The sequence below is a fragment of the Solanum verrucosum genome, unplaced genomic scaffold, assembly GCF_900185275.1.
Source record: "Solanum verrucosum unplaced genomic scaffold, falcon-dt-bn FXZP01000214.1, whole genome shotgun sequence".
Taxonomy (NCBI): domain Eukaryota; kingdom Viridiplantae; phylum Streptophyta; class Magnoliopsida; order Solanales; family Solanaceae; genus Solanum; species Solanum verrucosum.
This window is the reverse complement of record NW_026020059.1, coordinates 2,216,281-2,226,618: the sequence shown is the minus strand read 5'-3', so window position 1 is coordinate 2,226,618 and position 10,338 is coordinate 2,216,281.

The window sequence follows — 10,338 nt, the reverse complement described above, 5'->3', positions numbered from 1 at the left end:
GATACTTTTTCTTAGCAGCGAACTAGGACATAGTCCAAAGAGGAATACCAAACTCTTAGGACGCGAGCTGAGGAGCAACTTCCACCACAATCAAACCACACCCTTATCAGAAGGCATGTGGGTTTTTTCTTAGGTTTGTCGGTACCAATTTCGCATTCGAAATTTTTTGGGGGTTTACCGAAAGCAACTTTCCAATCTGAGTGACAATACGCCAAGAGTTTTAAAAAATTATGTTCGTGTAAGTTCTTGGTTATGGGTGTGAAGCGCGCCACATTCATGGCTAAGAGGTTGCAAGTCTCATTTTCATACTCGACTTACTTTGTCATTTTCCAGAACCAAAGGTTATCTCGCATAATAGATTTTATTTTCAACCGATTGAGTCGAACTACAAGTAGCCTGATTTCCTAAGTTTAGAGATATGTAGGCGAGCTCAATGTTGAAAACTCGGCTGTATTTCGACATTCTGTCTTAAATCTTACTGCTTAGCGTTCTGGTATCTTCATAATTCGATATCGAAATGACTTTTGAATTTTTTTCAACATCAAGTGTATCGAACTACAAGTGGTCTGAATTCTCATATAGTCTGAGATATGTCGAAAACCCATTTCCGGGGTTCGGCCATAATTTCTAATGTCCATACCAAAACCCTTCTTTTAGAAAAGATGAAGATGTGGTCGGTCAAAACTGGATTCGTCAATTTCATTTTCCTCAGATTTCTTTCATCAATCCAAGTAAACTGAGGGACAATTGTTTACACCCAATTTTGGCCCTCCCCGATAACGATCAATTTTCGAGCTTCTTAGATTTCAAACGATTTAAAATATTAGTTTTATAAAAATTTCAAAAAAATGGGTTGCAAGTTATTTCAAGTAGTTTTGTCACTTTTTTATAACTTTTAAATAATATAATTAGTATATTTTATGAATATTTGAAAACTGTCTATAAAGATTTTAGTTTTAGTCAAAATTTTGTTAATTAATTTGGTTCAAGTAATAAGTTTATATTTTTAAATTAATTAGCTTATAATTAAGTTAATTATTTTATGTTGTTAAAATTAAGAAGCTTGTTAACGAATTAATATCAATTTATATTATTTAATTACTTGCCGAATCTATCCTAATTAAGTTCAAATCGGCAAGGTTTTGTAATGCAATTGTTTGGGCCTTATTATTTTGCATTTCCAGTAGCCCAAATTCAATACTCACTAAACCCAATACCCATACATACCAGCAATCCATTACAACTATACATCAGCAATACCAAAACATACCCAGACGACGCAGCCCACTCTATTCCACTCCAATTCCCAGCCCACCCAATCCAGCCCACCACTCCAATTCTCAAAAGAACCTAGAATAGCGTACAATTCCCAGCAAATTGACAACAACTCCAACGTTCACAACGTAACACAAACAACAACAAAGGGAAAGCAACGCCAAGAACACGACATATCCATGGAATATTCCAACAATCATTTCAACATAATAGCGAGTAAATGATTTCATCTCACGACGATAGACGGAAAAGCAGCGAGGAACGCAGAAAATAGTACATTGCAAATTTTGTCTCCTTCCTCCCGTCCCTCCCAATTCACAGTTGCAGTAGTAAAGCAGTCTAAGCTTTCGTCCTTATGACCTTGAGATTGAGCCACATTGCTCGCCAAGGACATTGGAGTTGATCTGAGGCGTCGATTCACCCTTTCCTCTTTTGAAATTGGGCAAAATTTTTAGAGAAAGGGTGTTTCCCTTTAAAGGTGAAAGGATTGGGAGTTTTGAATGGGCCTCCATCCTATCCGAATTCTCACCTTTTCCCCCAGATTTCGAACCCTAGTTTTCCCCTATAAATTCCCCATCTTCTTCATTGTGTGTGTTGGAGAAAAATATTGGACAAAAGTTAGGGAAAAAAAAGTTGGAGATTTTTCTTGAGCAATTGATTTTACACATGAGAAATTCAGAATACATTCTAGTTTTTTTTATTGGTTCCGAAAGAGTCTTTGTTCGAAGTCGGTTCGAATATTCTGGTTTATTGCTTGAGTTTTTCAAGATTGTGTGAGAAGTCATTGTTCTTTCGAGCTCGCTACTGTCCCGTTTGCTGCCCTGAAAAGGTAATATTTCGTTTCTGATTTTAGCTTCTTTTGTCGTGAGCTAATAGTTGGATAGTTTATGGTGTGGTGTTGTAATATTTCTGATCAACTGATTTCAAGACTGTTTGTTGCTTGATTGTTGCGAGTAATTCGAATGTTAGAATTTTGAGAATATTCTTCCTTATTGTTGGCTGCAAATTAGTAGTGTAAGCTTGTTTGTGTATTCAAATGATCTTTTGGTCTTGTGTTCCATTTGGTGTCGAGTCAACTCTTATCCGCTAATGTCTTTTATTTCTCTGTTAATATCATTATGTCACCTGCGGTTCGTAGTTCAATTTTGAGTTTCGATTCAACTTTATTTGCTTCTCTTTTGCGTTTCAATTCTTGCTTAAGGTTGAATAGCATTGTTTGGGTTTATGTTGTTGGTTGCTATTTTAGAAAGCCGAACTTATTGAATTATCAAGTTTCTTTTTAGCAGTCAGTGAGCCATCTCAAATATTGTCAGTACTTGTTGCAAAATCGATTCAATATTTTGGTGTATCTCGATGCTTATCGTATCATCTCTTGCAATCTGATCTTTGAGTAGTCTTTTATTCTTGAGTTCTTCATAATGTTGATGTAGCTTGTTCGTAGCGATTCTTATTTAGCTTTGGATGAAATTTTGGCAATATGATATTGGAACCGAATCTAAAAACTATTGTCTGATAGATGCATGATTTGGATTGATAGTATGTAACCTCCTTAGATTTCAAGCTCGTTAACTTGTTGTAGTATCTGTTCTTATTAAGACCAGTCCATGGGAATTGATGGCTTTAATGCTCTCTGTTAACTTTCATTTTTATGTTTATTTTTTTTAAAAAAAAATGCTTGGCAGTGCATTTTTATTCTTCCATAAACTTGATGTTCCTTCTATTATTACTTCATTTCAATTGTTACTTGTGTATTTCGTATAAGTATATGTTGTGCGCTAATCTTGTTTTCCTTTCTTTTCTCACATGGAATTCGGATCGAGTTCATCTTGGACTCCATCACTCCTCTCTTTGAATTTTCCAAATTGAGCCATGGAGGCTCAATTTTCTTATAGAGTCAACCCTATCAACAAAATACTGAAATACAGGTTCCGTAAGCAGAAATACAGGTCCCGAAAAGCTGAAAATAGGTTGTGATATACCTGCTATATACATTGGTATACAACCGAAAATATGATTTACAGGTGGCAAAAAATACAAGAATACAAGTCTAATGATAAAATACAGGTTAAAAGCTCATATGTGGGAGTAATGCAGAAATATGAACCCAAAATACGGTCCTTATACGAGGGTATACATAAAACGTATACGCAGATTTTCTAAAAGCAAATAGGCCCAAAAGCTTTATGCCATTTCTAGCAGGCCTAGATGGCAGGAAAATGGGTCAAAGCCCAATGAGATAAATCAGAAAAATTGAAATGAGAAAAAATTGACCAAAACCCATCATTCTGGCAACTTTAGACTTAGGACAGGTTCAAGATTTGGGAATTTGGGCCTTCCAAATTTGATATTTCCTTCCTTTTCTCTTTATTTGTTATTGTCTAACACTTTGAGTTTAACTTAATTAATTTCCCGAAGATAGTCGTTTCTCTTTAAATTCAAAGTTAAAATATTTATTTTTCTTATATATATATTTTTACTCAGCTCTATTTTAGCTTTAGTCTTGTCAACATTTAAGTTACTTCCCTTTCGAATGATTCCCTTTAGTTTATTTCCCCTCAAAAATAATTAATTAGAAAAAATAATAGCAATAAGTAAATAAATAAAAAAAAATGAGTTTTTTTACTTAGTTAAAGTTTTAAAAATTAGTCAAAGTCATTTTTAGTCAAATCGGCGATCAACAGCAAGTTATCGGACATTCCGAGGGCTTAACACCTTCTCGGAATGTACATTGAACTCGAACCATTTTTCAATTGATTTTATCTGTTTGAGTCTTTTGAAAACCTTAAGCTTCTCTTGATTTTACTAAAAAATTAAGTGGCGACTCTGTTTCTTTTGGAAATTCGATTTCTCTTAAATCATAAGTTTAATCGATTTTTCAAAACTTAGTCATTTCTTTTATTTTTTTTCGATTAAAACAATCGGTTTTTCAAAATTTAAAAACAAACCTAACCAAATTAAAACAAATATCAATTTTTTATTCGGTTTTGTTCGAATTGCGGTTCGATTTGATTTCATAACCATAACCATGAACAACCCTACTAGTGATCTAATAAAGAGAAGATTTAGAAGAGTTCATCTTCACTTAACCATCTAAAATTATCTAATAAAATCAAATTTTGTATTTGTAATAATAATAAAAAGAAGTCACTAATTTATGCATATAAAACTCAGAAAGTCACTCAATCGACCAAAGAATTGTTTTATTATGTAAGCACAAAGTAAGCACTTGAGTGACATGGTTAAAGCGCTGTAATGTCTGACTTGTTATGGAGTAGTGTGAATCCCCTTGAAATTGCCACATGTGGACATGTCAATGGTTTAAGGGGTCGTTTGATTGAGTGTATTAGGAGAAATAGTTTATGTATTATGTATGATATTATTTAGTATTATGTTTGGTAGGAATTTTGGGCCTATGTATATCTAATACATGTATTAGTTATACACTCTACATGGTTTATAGGCAGGGGCGAATCCGTAAGGGGGGGGGGGGTCACCGGATTCACGTGAGCCCATGCTCCCCTCCCGAGATCATATGTAGTAGTGTTATATTTTTAAAAGTATATTAAAATATAGATGTGTGAACTCACACTCAGAGTATCATATAATGCAATGATGATTGGGTGCGTCTCTCTACGTGAGGTTAGAAATTTAAATTATATATGTATCTTGTTTTATTTTTCTTTCTAAAATTAGATAACACCTCTCCAAGTGGTTATTGGTAGCACTTTTGGCATTTAATTAATTCACACACACACACATATATATAAGAATTAATTTTGACCTATAATATTAAAGTTTTAACGGCTTTCAGTAATAAAAACCTAAATCTCGTACTGGTCAAGTTTATATCTTAGATCGATATTTTTGTAATAGTGCAACCATCATCTCAAGATTCTGGATACACCTCTGATTATAGAGTGTATAACTAATACCTTCCATTTGGTGGTATTATTGGCACCAAATTTTAGTCCTCCACAATATAAATTAATTATTGAGTTTCTTCAATTTAAAAAAAATGAAACAATTAATTTTATGATAATTTAAAGTTTTCAAGTTATTTAAGTAATTTTGTCATTTTTATAATTTTTAAATAATACATGTAGTTCTATATAATTATGTATTTAATTACTACCTCTTACAAATATTCGAAAATCATCTCAAAAAAAATTATTTTTAGTTAAATATATATTAATTAGTTTAGTTTAATTAATAGTTTATATTTTGAGTTAATTAGTTTATAGTTAGGCTAATTATTTCATTTTGTTAAGATTAAGAAGCTTGTTAGTTAATTAATATTAATTCATCTTATTTAATTTTTAGCCGAATTTACTAATTAGATCAATTTAGCTACTCTTTAAAATCCTCTGGTTAAAGTTGTAATGCAATAAGCCATTTAATTCGGTTAAAATTGCAATCGGTTGGCCAAAATCTAAACACAAATTGGCTATATAATAAATCCATCTTTTGAACCCTTATAACAGCCCAATACAACAAGGATGAATTCCTCCTTTATATCAACTTCTTATATGATTTGTAACATCCTAGTGATATTTTAATTTCTCATGTTGATACTTATTTGCTTAGTTATATATTGTTTTAGTAGCATGTTAGGATGAAAATATATTGTTGATTTTTTCTTATTTCATGTCTGTCTCTATTAGATATATTAGAATTGAGAACTTGTATTCCGAATGAACTATTGTTACTGATAGAATCTTCTATTCTCCTTTATGTTTAGTCGAAGAATGTTTGTTTGTGGCCTCGAGCTTTAGTTTCATCTCGATTATTGCCTTGATTAAGATCTTATTGATTTTATATGAGTAATTAATCACTTAATGTGTATGGGTCCGTTCATGACTTCTTCTCCTGAAAATAATTTATAATTAGCTATATTGATTATGTTCGAAGAATTTTGGTACTTACCTCAAAATAGTTGTGTCATGTTGCTCCTCTTTTGTGCATTACTATTTTTTTTTTGTATGAGTGCTAATTATATTCTTCCTTTCAAAAATCTATACAGTAGCATACATATCCATCTAATTATTTGATTTCATTTTAGATTTATGACTTTACATTGTTTGGGTATATAAGTTCATATATATATATTTTTTCATGATACATGTGATGTCAATCTGAGTCCACATTGGACTTCACCTTTGCATTTTTTCGAGTTGATATTACTTTCCGAGTCACCCTAGTGGATGTCAGAAAAATAAAGATCTTGGAAGGCTAAATATATGTGGAAAGAGACTGGTATACAACAGTATACTATTGATATACAACAATTGTATACAATCAATATACAAGGTAGAAAATGGGCTAAAAGCCCAACGTTTCGACAGCAGCCCAAAAAGGCTAATCTGGGTCCAAATCCAAGTTTCTTTTGCCTAAACATTCTTATGCCTTTATTTGTTATAATTTATTTGGATTTTAACTTTAGCTTTATTTTAGCTTAGTTGAATTCCCCAAAAGATGGACCAATTTCCTTGTGTTGATTTACTTCATTAATGAAATCAGGTTATCTACTCTTGTCCAATTGATCACTTAACTAATTATTTTGGCTAAGTTTTTCCCTTATTTTCAAACATTTAAAATGTTTCAAGTTACTTGTTATCCTTAAATAACCTTAGAAAGGTTTTATTTTCAAAGTAAGTCAAATAGTCGGATAACTGCATGGTAGAGGTTGCTTTAAGTGATAATACATTCTTAAAGTAGAACTAGGAATTTTTTCTCATTTTTCACTAAATTTTTTTTAAAGATTTATCTGTTAAGATTTTTTAAAATTACGTTTTCTTAATTTCTTTATAAAAATTAAGTGACGACTCTTTCTAAGTACTTTTTTTTAAAATTATTTATAATTAGAATATTTCAGAATGTGATTTTTCTAAAAGATTGTAAAATCGCGACATAATAGAAATGACGACTCTGTTGAAGATTTTAAATAGGTTATAACCTTAAGATTTGATTTTATTTGACTATAATGTGTATTTTCTTTTACTTGTTAAAATTTCTTTTATACTATAATTGTTGCATCTCATGGCATTGAATTTCGTCACACGACAAATAGAATGCATTAGAAAAAGGGTGGTTACGTGGTTATCTGTGATTGTCCGTTTAGAAAAGAACACTTTGCTTTTTGAAGTAATAATCGGATAGTTGATTCGTGGTCATCCAATTTCGCTAATTATTTTCACGCCACAATTTTTCCAACTCTGATACTCAATCATTTTTCAAAGTCCACTCATAGTCAACTAGAGTAGTGTAAAGCCAACGTTGATTTAGTGCATTGGCCTAAAATGACCCACCACCCAAGGCATATTGGGCCCATTAGAAAGACTAAATTGAGTCCAAAACTCCCCCTGCCTAAATGAACGTTCATACTTATGTGTTTAAATTTTAAGAATGCATACGTCGTTTGGCAAACCATTGTTCCTTAGGGTTGAAATTTATTTAAATAGTTTGTTCGAGTAGACGAATAATCATGAGCTACTACTTCATCGAAAAGGCATTAGGGATTGTCAAAATCTCCAAGAAGGAAAGATCTTTCACAAAGGCTTTGGTTTAGAATTATACCTTTGTGTGGGACTTGTTATTTATATCTCTTTCCCTATATTATGTATCCCCGTTCAATTTGTTCACGAGGCTTGTATAAATATATTTCTGGAGGCAATAGAATGTTTTCAATGACGTGATATACCTTTCAAATCGTTAGGCCTACTCTTGGCACAAAGGGGTGACATATATATTTAGGATGCGCAATAATTGTTTATGTGCCATGTGATATAATTATTTTTATGTGATTATGTTACTTCGTTTGGATACATACTAGTCCATTCCTTTTTTTCGAGAATTTTTGTAGAGCCTCACAAGCACAAATAATCAAGTCATTATCAAAAGTTCGTCCAAATACTCTTTGAGTCTTAAGTATCCCAACAAAATTCGAACAACACTCTCAGAATCCTAAAATCTTACTCTTTCATCTCAAAAAATGTTGAAATTGCGGCTAAGATGAAAAGATACTTGAGTACTGAGATCGAGGAAGCTGAAAAGGCTCTCTTGAGGAGAATAGAGGATATGGACCGAGAGGTGACGAAAGTCAAGAGACGGACCAAGAGAGTCCAAGAGGCCATCTTGGTCAAAGTTGTTGAGGTGTAAGCAGAGATCACTTCCAATAAGGATGTGTTGGCTAAGGTTAGCAATATGTTGGATCATCCCTTAAGAAAATAAGGCCCCAAAATCTCAAAAGATTATGTTCAGGAACTTAGCGAAGTGCTTCAAAACTTCACTTCCATCATTAAGGACATGAAAGCGATTTATGTCAACTATTAAACAGATTGTCTCATCGAAAAAAAGGAAATCTAACTCAAAGAAGAAGATTGAATCAACCTATCTTGGTGGCCTTGAAGTCACTTTATGATCTACCATATACCGCACTTTGCAGGCTATAGGTACTCTTCACCTCCATTAAGGGAACATGTTTCAAGGTTGACCCCGAAAACAATCACAAGAAGTGTACTTACCAAACTGACCATCGGGGTTATACTATTGACAAATGTCAAGAATTGAGGACTACCATTCATGGATCGGTCAACAGTGGTAAAATTAGCCACATATGTGGCCCATCCATCCTTGCATATGATCAGGTTAAATTAGGAACTCCTATTATTAAAGATGTTCTAATCCACCACTACAATTTCACCATCTCCACGGAGTCTTCCTTGGAGGTCTACAAAAAATCTAGTGGATGAAAAGATTTTACCCTATGAAAGGGAAAGAAAATAAGACTTCCTTTGCATGACGTAAAAATGGTGAGATGTGTCTCTATCACGGCACAACAGGACATGACATTAAGAAATGTCGCATTTTCAGGATTGACTTGGAGCACCTCATTAATATAGGGAAGATTGAAATAGAGTTTCCACCATATCATCCATAGAGGGAGAAAGATCAAATAAAAAAATGTTCGAAAGAAAGCCTCTGAAAAGGCGAAGTGTCATTTATGAAGTTTGTTGTTGTTTTCCTTGTTCCATGTAATGAATCAAGAATAAAAAAAAAATATCTTTGTACAAAGTCAAACTACGTAGGGCTTGAATTCTACTCTATGAGATACGTAGATAGTCTTTTAGGGGTCGTCCCCCTATCTTTGTAAACTTTTATGTCCTCTCACTCTTACTAGGAGATTGAAAATTTCACATCTATTTACACCAACGGATATCCAGAGCACAACGATGGGAAATGAAAGAAAATCTTGACATAACGCAAATGAACCTTCATGATACCTGATCCCAAGTGTGATATCTCATGCTTACTAGAAACATCATTTAATTAGGAGTTGAAAGTTTTCAATTCATTGTCAGTCTGAATATTCTTATTTTCTTAATCTACCTCTCAATCATTGTTTTTCATGTAACAAATGTAAAAAATATCCCCTCTTTTATATTTAGAAACTACATTAACATTATTCTTGAGTATTTGTCAATCAAAAGAACAAAATATCCAGGTTTTCTTTTTTGAAAAAAATCTATTTTGACCCCGCAAGTCTAAATGTGTGTAATATAACTTGTTGCTTGTCTTGTGCTTTGTTTTCTTGTTGAACTTCACCCTTGTCTACTTAAACAATACACAATAGTCAAAAAAAATTAACTTGATCTTTGTATTCATTAAATTCTTCTTGATGAACAAAGATAATTATTTTTTCACTTGTATGATTAAGTCACAAGTGTCACAACTAAATTTGATTCAAATCAACCTTTTCAGAAGCTACTGCAACTTCTTCTTCAACTGCAGTATCCTAATAATTATGAAGTAGAATCACTAAAAAAATTATCTTTAATATGTCGCTAAATTGCTCATAGCTAATAGATTTGTTTTTGCAATTTATCGTTAATGCATCCCAAAATAAAATTAACTACAATTTTTGTTTTTTAGTAATAGGATTTGTCTATCACTAAATTCTGTTTTTGATAGTAAATAAATTTGCCTTTATGAATACCATAAAGAATTTATACACTTTTATACATTTTAAGCGTGTCATTCTCTGAGTTGAACTTAAACCCTTGATTA